Source organism: Pseudophryne corroboree, chromosome 4, assembly GCF_028390025.1.
Source record: "Pseudophryne corroboree isolate aPseCor3 chromosome 4, aPseCor3.hap2, whole genome shotgun sequence".
Taxonomy (NCBI): domain Eukaryota; kingdom Metazoa; phylum Chordata; class Amphibia; order Anura; family Myobatrachidae; genus Pseudophryne; species Pseudophryne corroboree.
In genome coordinates, this window is record NC_086447.1 from 781482835 (window position 1) to 781494061 (window position 11227).

The window sequence follows — 11227 nt, forward strand, 5'->3', positions numbered from 1 at the left end:
AGCATCCAGAGGAGCGGTCCCTCTGGCGCAGTTGGGATAAAAGATAGTGAGGTACCTAGTCAGATTGTGGTGGTAGGGGATTTTATCATCAGGAAGGCAGATATGGCAACCTGCTACCGGGACCGTAATCGCCGTACAGTCTGTTATCTCCCGGATGCTCAGGTGCGGCACTTCGTGGACCGGGTAGATAGATTGTTGGGAGGGGTTGGGAAAGACCCGGCGGTCTTGGTGCATGTTGGCACCAAAGTTAGCGGAAGGTGGGATGTCCTTAAGAAAGACTATAGGGACTTAGGCAAGAAACTTAAGGCAAGGACATCTAAGGTAATATTCTCTGAAATATTACCCATGCCACGCGCTAGTCCAGGGAGGCAAAGAGAGATTAGGGAGGTAAATATGTGGCTTAGGGATTGGTGCAGGAAAGAGGGGTTTGTGTTCCTGGAACACTGGGCGGACTTCTCAGTCAGACGACATCTTTTTTGTCATGATGGATTGCATCTGAATGAGGAGAGGGTAGCGGTGCTGGGGGGAAGGATGGTTAGAAGATTGGAGGAGATTTTAAACTAGGAGCCTGGGGGATGGGTTTAGCTAGAAACTACGGGTCGTGCAGTGAGAATAGTTGGGATGGCGGTAGTAAATGAAATGGGGGAGAAGTTGGGGGGAGGGTAAGAGCAGTCGGCAAGGGTATTAACATGGGTACTAAAAGAGGTTTTACCAAAGCACTAACTAATAATGATTACGGGTCATCGTTGCTACATAAGGTGAATGATGTCCCTAATGCAAGGGGAAATACTTATCTTAGTTGTATGTACAGTATGTGAATGCTAGAAGCCTTACTGGTAAAAAGGGCAAACTAGAAATACTTGCAGCAAGCAAACAGTATGATATTATAGGTATTACTGAAACTTGGTGGGACGAATCTCATGATTGGACAGTCAATGTAGAGGGCTATACGCTGTTTAGGAGAGACAGACTAAATAAAAGGGGTGGAGGGGTGTGTCTTTACGTAAAACCATTTTTAAAACCTGATATACGGGAAGATATGCAGGAGGGGACTGTAGACACTGTTGAGACGTTATGGGTAGAAATTGCATGCGGTGGGAAAAAGGAATAAAAATGTTAGTATTGGGTGTATGCTACAGGTCGCCTGGTATTAATGTATCTGATGAGGAATTGTTGCTGAAGCAAATTGAAAGAGCAGCAGGAGTAGGTGACATAGTAGTGATGGGAGATTTTAACTATCCAGAGATAAACTGGAAAAACGATTCACGTGACACTGCTGGGGTAATATGTTTTTAAACACACTTAATGATAACTACTTAGTTCAACTAATTGAGGAACCTACCAGGTACAATGCAATCTTAGACCTGATATTAACAAACAATGGGGAATTGGTATCAGGTATTACAGTAGGGGAGCCCATAGGAAACAGCGACCACAATATGGTCACATTCAATATAAGTTTTCATAAACAGTCCTATACTGGCTATACTAGGACTATAAACTTTAGCAAAGCCAACTTTGAAATGATGAGGTAAACTTTGAGGGATATTGAATGGGAAGGTTTGTTCCTAGGAAAAATACTACAGAGAAATGGGATGTATTAAAATCACTGCTAGCTAAAAATACTCTCAAATTTATTCCTACGAGCAGCAAAAAAAAGGAATAAAAATCATAAACCGATGTGGCTTAATAAAAAGATAAAGGAACTTATAAGCAAGAAAAGGCGAGCATTTCAAAAATACAAATGTGACGGGAATGTGGAATCATTTCAGCACTATAAGGACTGTAACAAAATATGCAAAAAAGAAATAAGAGCGGCTAAAGTAGAAACTGAAAAACTAGTAGCAAAGGAAAGCAAAGCGAATCCCAAAAAATTCTTTAAATACATTAATAGCAAGAGATTAAAGAAGGAGAGTATAGGCCCTTTAAAATACAAGTTGGGAGTCTTAATCAAAAATAATAATGACATAGCGGACACACTAAATGAGTTTTTTTTCAACAGTATTTACTAGAGAGGACCCAATTCAGGGACTAACACACAATCTCAATAATGAGAATATCCCACTGATAGGTACTTAAGTGAGGAGGTAGTCTGTGACTGATTAAAACATTTGAAGATTAATAAGTCACCGGGTCCCGATGGAATTCAACCAAGGGTTCTAATGGAGCTTTACTCTGAACTTGCAAAACCGCTACTTGATCTTTAAGGATTCAGTTATATCAGGTATGGTTCCCAAAGATTGGCGTATAGTGGAAGTAGTGCCTATATTCAAAAAGGGAAGTAAAGCTGAACCGGTTAATTATAGACCAGTTAGTCTTACATCTATAGTGGGGAAAGTACTGGAAGGTATTCTAAGGGATAGTATTCAGAAGTTCCTTGAAGCCAATAAAGTCATTAAAAGGAATCAACATGGATTTGTGAAGGACAGATCCCGTCAAACCAACTTACTTGGCTTTTATGAAACAGTAAGTGCAAACCTCGATCAGGGTAAAGAGGTGGATGTAATCTTTTTAGACTTTGCCAAAGCTTTCGACACAGTACCACACATGTGACTTACAAGTTAAAAGAAATAGGGATAGGAAGCACAATATGCACTTGGGTCAAAAATTGGTTAGATAATAGGGAGCAACGCATTGTGGTCAATGGATCTTTTTCAAATTGGACTGAAGTGTTAAGTGGTGTGCCACAAGGCTAGGTATTAGGACCACTATTGTTCAACATTTTCATTAACGACCTAACAGAAGGTCTGGAGAGCATGGTGTCAATTTTTGCAGATGATACCAAATTGTGTAAGGCTATAAATACGGAGGAGGATGCTGAGTCTCTTCAGAACAACTTAGTTAAATTAGAAGCATGGTCAGCCAAATGGAGAATGTGCTTCAATACAGACAAGTGTAAGGTAATGCACTGTGGTAGCAAGAACAAAAATAACACCTACATACTGAATGGGGTAAAATTAGTGGATACTGCACTGGAAAAGGACTTAGGTGTTCTCATAGATAGCAAACTAAGCAGCAGTACCTAAAGTAGGATTGCAGCAAAGAAGGCTAATAAGATATTAGCATGCATAAAATGGGGAATTGATGCAAGGGACGACGGTGTTATACTCCTGTTATATAAATCACTAGTGAGGCCACACCTTGAATACTGTGTACAATTCTGGGCACCATACTACAAAAAGGATATCCTGGAGCTAGAAAAGGTTCAGAGGCGGGCGACCAAACTAATTAAGGGCATGGAAACGCTGGAATATGAGGAAAGGCTTGCAAGACTAGGCATGTTTACACTGGAAAAGAGGAGACTAAGGGGACATGATCAACATCTACAAATATATAAGGGGACAATACACAGAGCTTGCGCGGGACTTGTTTTTGGTTAGATCAACACAGAGACTCGTTTACACTTGCTCAGGTTAGAGGAGATTCCGCACAATACGGCGTGAAGGCTTTTTCGCGGTAAGGACAATACGTGTTTGGAATTCCCTGCCTGAGGGAGTTGTAATGGCGGACTCAGTCAACACCTTTAAGAATGGGTTAGATAAATTCCTAATGGATAAGGATATCCAGGGTTATGGTGCATAGTCAAGCACTATAGTTACTATAAAAAGAGGGATAAAACGCAACGGCTGACATCAGCATCAGTCAAAATTTTAGACCAATTAATCCTGCATAGGAGACCACAAATAGGTTGAACTCGATGGACAATTGTCTTTTTTCAACCTTAGATACTATGTTACTATATATATATATGTATATATATATATGTATATGTGTATATATATAGTGAGGAAAAAATGGCATCACTCCAGGTCTTGTGAATAAGTAAAAATGTTTAAATGTGCAAGAAATCACAATTCCATTCCAATGTATCAGGGCCCGTAGCCCCTTTGTCAAGGTGTGAACCCCTTGACAAAGGGGCTACGGGCCCCGAAACGTTGGAATAGAATTGTGATTTCTTGCACATTTAAACGTTTTTACTTATTCACAAGACCTGGAGTGACGCCATTTTTCCCTCACTGTACCTATTCTGTTACGGAGGGCACCCAGGCTGTTGATTTATTGAGGACCAAGAGTGCCGGGCACCACAGCAATTTATATATATATATATATATATTTACAGCACAGAAATGGTGGCACTCACGGGTCTTTCAATCAAAGGTAAAACGGACACAGTGGTCACAAGTTTAGATCAACGTTTCGCTAATTTAATAACGTCGTTATTAAATTAACGAAACGTTGATCTAAACTTGAGACCACTGTGTCCGTTTTACCTTTGATTGAAAGACCCGTGAGTGCCACCATTTCTGTGCTGTGTATCTGGTTGAGATACCTTCTTGGGAGGCATCGGGGCATTGAGAAATTCAAGGAGGGAGTGCCGGCCATTCAACTTCTATATATATATATATATATATATATACATACACACACTTACATATCTATCTATATAAATATATATATATATATATATATATATACACACACACGCACATACATATCTATCTAAATATATAGAGATAAATATCAGGAGCACTCACCACTCTTCATAAGCCTTTTTTATTAGTAGCATCAGAAAATCAGCATAGGGGTATCAACGTTTCGGTCCCATGTGGGGACCTTTGTCAAGATCACAAGCCAGTGTGAGTAACCCACTTTTATACCCATATAGCCCTCCCCTTCATTAGGTAACAAGAAACACCTGTGTTATAATCAAAAATATATATACAAAAAGCGCTGAATATATCAGCACAGACAACACTTATCATAACAAAACAACATATATAGACATACACCACAATTATATTAAAATCAATGTGTAAAAACTCACAGTAATATACTCAGGTAGCACAGCAGCGCGGTTTGCGTTCCACTGCGCCGTACTTCCTGTATTTGGAACGCATCTTCCGGTCACATGACCGGAAGTGCATGATACTACAGAGTAAAGCATCAGGAAAGCGTCCCCATGGCAACCCGATCTTTCTAATACATATAGGACACTTCAATGCCACAATATTAGTCTTCCAATGCCAGAAGTACATACATAGATGCCTATAATAGCCAGTGATGTAACATTATATATCATGTTATAATATTCAGCTAGCATAGTAGTATACTGTGAGTACACAATGAATGGAGTGCATCATACACCAGATATACGCATGCGTCAATGTACAGATAATCCTCCCAGGAGAAAAAAGAAAATACATATATATAAGCGTACAGTATTTGAGCGCATATATGTGTGCGTGCACCCAAGTGCGCACACACACATACACACACCCCCACCAGCACGCACAGGAATACATATATATATATATAAATTAATATTTAATTCAGACTACAAAACATATATCCCAATTAATTTAATTCAATCCCAACTGATGGGGCAGGACACAGACCATAATCCAGACCACAGACCAAAAAATAAATAATAAAAAATAAATAAAATATAAAAATAAAGAAAAACTTAAGCAAAAACTTAAGCAAAAACAAATCCATCGCATTAATCCAAAAAGATGCCATAATGTATGCCCTCATTCAGACCACGGGGCCGTATAGTGTCTAGTTGGTGGATCCACATTGCTTCACGTCGGAGTAGTAATTTAGCTCTGTCCCCACCCCTAATAAGGGGTGCAACACGGTCAATTATCATGCACTTTAATGATGCCAGAGTTGATGCCCCTATGCTGATTTTCTGATGCTACTAATAAAAAAGGCTTATGAAGACTGGTGAGTGCTCCTGATATTTATCTCTATATTTGAATGGACTGGTCCTGGTGACACATGCCCATATGGATGCTACCCCAGCAATTGATACAAAAGGCTAGAGTGTGGACTGTACGAGAATATATATGGTCGCAAGTGATTTGCTACCTATGGTCTGGCACCAAGCTGAAAGGATTGACCTTTTAAGTGCAATTGTTCCTATACTTTGATGGATGGACTATGGTGAGATTCCAGATGAATAGCTCACTGTGGATGTGGACAGAGAAACACAGACTTATGATTTAAGTAATTTTTCTAAGTTTTTTTGATTGCTTTTTCCATTTTTTTGCGTTTGTATTTTTTATGATTTTTCCATTTTTCTAATTTTTTCTAATCAGTGGCATAGACAGTCTAATAGATCATTAGTAGTGGCGTGGATTGCATCCTTTTTTTCTGCAGTTCTGGTACTTTGATTATATGGAGAGTTTAGTGTCTGCTGAGTTGCTATTTTCAGCTGAACATGAGTTACTGGCTTTGACTGATGATGACGCTAATCGGGTTCTCTCCGAGTTTGGTGATTTTGAACGTCTACCAGCTGAAAGTGCACTTGACCTGTATCATAAATTGCTTAACTTACAAAAGAAGGAAGTGGACCTGCTGCTGCATGGGCAGTTTCTTTCCGATTATTATCGTAAAAAACAACTGCCAAGAGGCTTTCATATAAAGAATATTCCCACAATTGGGAGAAGTAATCCAGCCTTTTACAGCAGATGGTGCACTGTCCTAAACAAATGCTCATTTGACCTTCTCCTACTTGTCATTGAGGAGGTTGGGGCTGATCTTAAGAAAGTAAGGGCTGATATAGCTACATCACGCACTCAGACAACTGAGGTTTTTCAAACTGATACCTCACAGCAGTGGCTAAGCAAGCTTAAGGAGCAGGTAGATAAATATCACAAGGAACTGGTGACGTTCAAGAGAGCCAAACTGGTTAAGAAAGAGCGTGATTATAAGGATCATCGTGTTTATAGATGGCTTACGGGAAGTGAAAATTCTTTCTCCTCTAGGTTTAAAACTAATAGATATCGTTATAACCAGTCTCAGTTTGACAGCTATTCCTCTTCAGAAAGGGAATCTTCAGATTCACAAACAAGCTCTCAACCCCCGTTGCCTAGAGCGAATACTAGATCTAAGATTAGTGATTTACCTTTAAACGCAGAAGGCCCCACCTCCGGCGGGGCAAATTCAAAAGAAAAAAAGAAACAAGTGAAGAATCAGAAGAATCGGTAATAAATTTGTCATCATATACCCTAACTGAACCAGAAACGAGTTTACTCTCGAAGGGGCTCAGTTTTATACCGACTCCTAAATTTGATCAATTTCAGTGGTCAGTCGACAGATTTAAATTAGGTCGGAAACTCAGGATTACTGAAAAGTTCCAGGGTGCAGGTAGAATGGATCGTGCAACTATGCCATTTAAGAAAAGAAGTGTTTACGATCCCCCCTCACAGAATTCCAGTATAAAAACATTTACCAGGCTTCAAGACGTTAATGTTCAGAGTTCACTCAAGAGACAAAAGCATATGAGATATAACTTGAATGCCCTTGAGAGGCGGGCCTTTAAGGATCTCAGAGAGAACAGTTCGCTCACTATACGCCCTGCGGATAAGGGGTCGCAGTAGTGGTGTTGAACACTAGGGATTATGATGAGGAGGCTCTTAGGCAATTAGCGGATACTAACACTTACAAATTGTTAAGTGGAGATCCGGCTGATGCTTTCAAAAAACGATTAGACACTGTCCTAGATACTGGACTGATGAATCGTTGGATCAGTGAGGAGGTGTTGGCCTTTCTCAAGACAGAATTTCCCATTTGCCCTGTTCTATACCTGTTACCCAAGATTCACAAGACTTTGGTTAAACCACCGGGCCGTCCGATAATATCGGCTCGTAATTTGTTGTTTTCCTCCATTGCACAATATCTTGATAGTTTTTTACAGGTTTGTATTAAAGATACCTTGATTTATTTACAGGACACGGGTGATTTCTTGAGAATGGTCAACACCTTACCTACATCACGGCATAAGATATTGGTAACGATGGATGTTACCTCGTTATATACGATTATACCTCATAATGAGGGTGTGGCGGTGGTTAGGCGGGCGTTAGCTCGTCTACATACCACTCCACCACCTATTGAGTTTCTGATTGAACTTTTGGAACTTACATTGACATGCAATTATTTTCAGTTTGGAGGCCGATACTATCTCCAGACGGCGGGGACAGCGATGGGTAGCAATATAGCACCGGCATACGCAAATCTGTATATGGACGCCTACGAAAACACGCACATCCTCCCGCTGTTTGGGGATAGTATCGGCTTCTATCGTCGTTTTATCGACAATGTTTTCTTTATTTGGTCAGGCAGTGAGACTGCCCTTTTGAAGATGGTTGATCATTTGAATAACCTGGAATCACCTGTGAGGTTTACTATGACATATAGCAGGGAGGAGGTCAATTTTCTAGATGTGACTGTGTATGCCACTGAGATGGGGTATGGATACAGGCTAAATAGGAAGACTACAGACCTTAATACGCTTTTACATTTTGGGAGTTACCATCCTGGTTCTCTCAAACAAAGTCTACCAGTTTCACAATTCCTTCGGGTGCTGCGGAATAACTCTGAACCTGAGAGTTCACAGGCACAATTGGAAGAAATGAAACAAAGGTTCTCCATGCGGGGATATAGCCAACAAGTTATCAATAGATGCTTACATAGAGCTTTAGACATCTTTGCCAATGGTAATATGAGGAGGAGACAAAAACCACTAACTCCATTTGTGGCTACTACGACATTTGACACTGCTGGGCCCACTATAAGGCATTCCGTGAAGGACCTTTGGCCGATGGTTAAGAGTGACCCGGCACTCTCCAAACACTTACCAGATAAGCCTTTAATCAGCTTCAAAAGGGGACAAAACTTAAAGGATATACTGATGCAACCTATTAGGTTACCGACATCTGGGCATGAATCATGGCTTAGATCACAGAGAACCGGATGCTTCCGTTGTATAAACTGCACGACATGCAGAAGTATGACATCAGGTGAATATGTCCATCATCCACACACTGGACGTAGAATTAAAATCCGTCACAGGGTGAGCTGTACCTCAGACTTCGTGATTTATACACTGGTATGTCCATGTTCCCTGATGTATGTGGGGAAAACCATCAGGCCATTTCGTGAAAGGATGGCGAATCACTGTTTGTCTATCAGGACTGCATTGACTGATGGACACTCTGATAAACCAGTTGCGAGGCATTTCTATGAGGCTCACCATACTCTGGCATCATTAAAGTGCATGATAATTGACCGTGTTGCACCCCTTATTACGGGTGGGGACAGAGCTAAGTTACTACTCCGACGTGAAGCAATGTGGATCCACCAACTAGACACGATACAGCCCCGTGGTCTGAATGAGGGCATACATTATGGCATCTTTTTGGATTAATGCAATGGATTTGTTTTTGCTTAAGTTTTTCTTTATTTTCATATTTTATTTATTTTTTGCTTTTTGGTCTGTGGTCTGGATTATGGTCTGTGTCCTGCCCCATCAGTTGGGATTGAATTAAATTAATTTGGATATATGTTTTGTAGTCTGAATTAAATATTAATTTATATATATATATATATATATATATATATATGTATTCCTGTGCGTGCTGGTGGGGGTGTGTGTGTGTATGTGTGTGTGCGCACTTGTGTGCACGCACACATATATGCGCTCAAATACTGTACGCTTATATATATGTATTTTCTTTTTTCTCCTGGGAGGATTATCTGTACATTGACGCATGCGTATATCTGGTGTATGATGCACTCCATTCATTGTGTACTCACAGTATACTACTATGCTAGCTGAATATTATAATATGATATATAATGTTACATCACTGGCGTGCTGCCTGAGTATATTACTGGGAGTTTTTACACATTGATTTTAATATAATTGTGGTGTATGTCTATATATGTTTTTTTGTTATGATAAGTGTTGTCTGTGCTGATATATTCAGCGCTTTTTGTATATATATTTTTGATTATAACACAGGTGTTTCTTGTTACCTAATGAAGGGGAGGGCTATATGGGTATAAAAGTGGGTTACTCACACTGGCTTGTGATCTTGACAAAGGTCCCCCCAAATGGGACCAAAACGTTGATACCCCTATGCTGATTTTCTGATGCTACTAATAAAAAAGGCTTATGAAGACTGGTGAGTGCTCCTGAAATTTATCTCTATATTTGAATGGACTGGTCCTGGTGACACATGCCCATATGGATGCTACCCCAGCAATTGAAACAAAAGGCTAGAGTGTGGACTGTACGAGAATATCTAAATATATATATATATATAATGTGCATTTTTACGTCTTGTTTTAAAGGATTTAATAACAGTTCACAGTATTGTTAGATAATGATGCGCTCTGTACCTGTCTCCTCATGCATAGGATCTCATGGGCGCATCCTCTAGTGTTTGTCCCTCTAGTGTCTGTGTTTCAGGAAGGCGGAGCCCAACACTGAGCTCCTCCATCTTAGAGAGCTGAGAGCTGTGTGTGAGAGAGACTTCAGCGTTCCTCCGTGTGCTACATGTACCGCGCTGCTGGAGCTAAAGACAAAGCCGGGCGGTGCATTCCTTCTTCACAGCGGGAGTCAGACTGCATGGACGTGCAGTCCTCCATCCCTTACTACTGGAGCCATACTCCGCAGTCATACAGCAGCCACATATGCTATACTGATAAGTACCGCTAATACACTGTGTTACACTGTCTGCTATAAGGGGCCATTTGCTACTATTACAGCATATCTAAGTCACCTGTATGTACCTCAAATAAACCTGCTTGTTGTTAACTCTTTAAGTGTGTGGACTAACATAACTACATCAGGCACTGCAATACTCTGCCAACAAGTATATATATAAATTGTTTGGGACTTATTGTGTGCATGATCTTACAAGGGCAGTGCCGTAACTAGGTATTTTAGCGCTGTGTGCGAGAATCGGCATTGGCGCCCCCCCCCACGCAAGAGAGGAGCAGTGCGTGCTGCAGGCGCGCAAAAAATATATAGAGATGTGGCTTCATGGGGAAGGGGAGTGGCCACAAAAGAATGCCAATTCATACTACGGTGTATAGTAGTCTCCACTCCATTATTCAAATTATGCTGCACAATAGCGCCACTACACCAGGTAGAGCCCCTTTTTACACATTACGGCAGACGGCGTGCCTTTTTACACATTACGGCAGACAGCGTCCCCTTTTTACACATTATGGCAGACAGTCACCCTTTTTACACATTACGGCAGACAGCGTCCCCCTTTTTACACATTACGGCAGACAGCACCCCCCTTTTTACACATTACGGCAGACAGTGTCTCCTTTTTACACATTACGGCAGGCAGTCCCCCTTTTTACACATTACGGCAGGCAGTCCCCCTTTTTTACACATTACTGCAGGCAGTCCCCCTTTTTT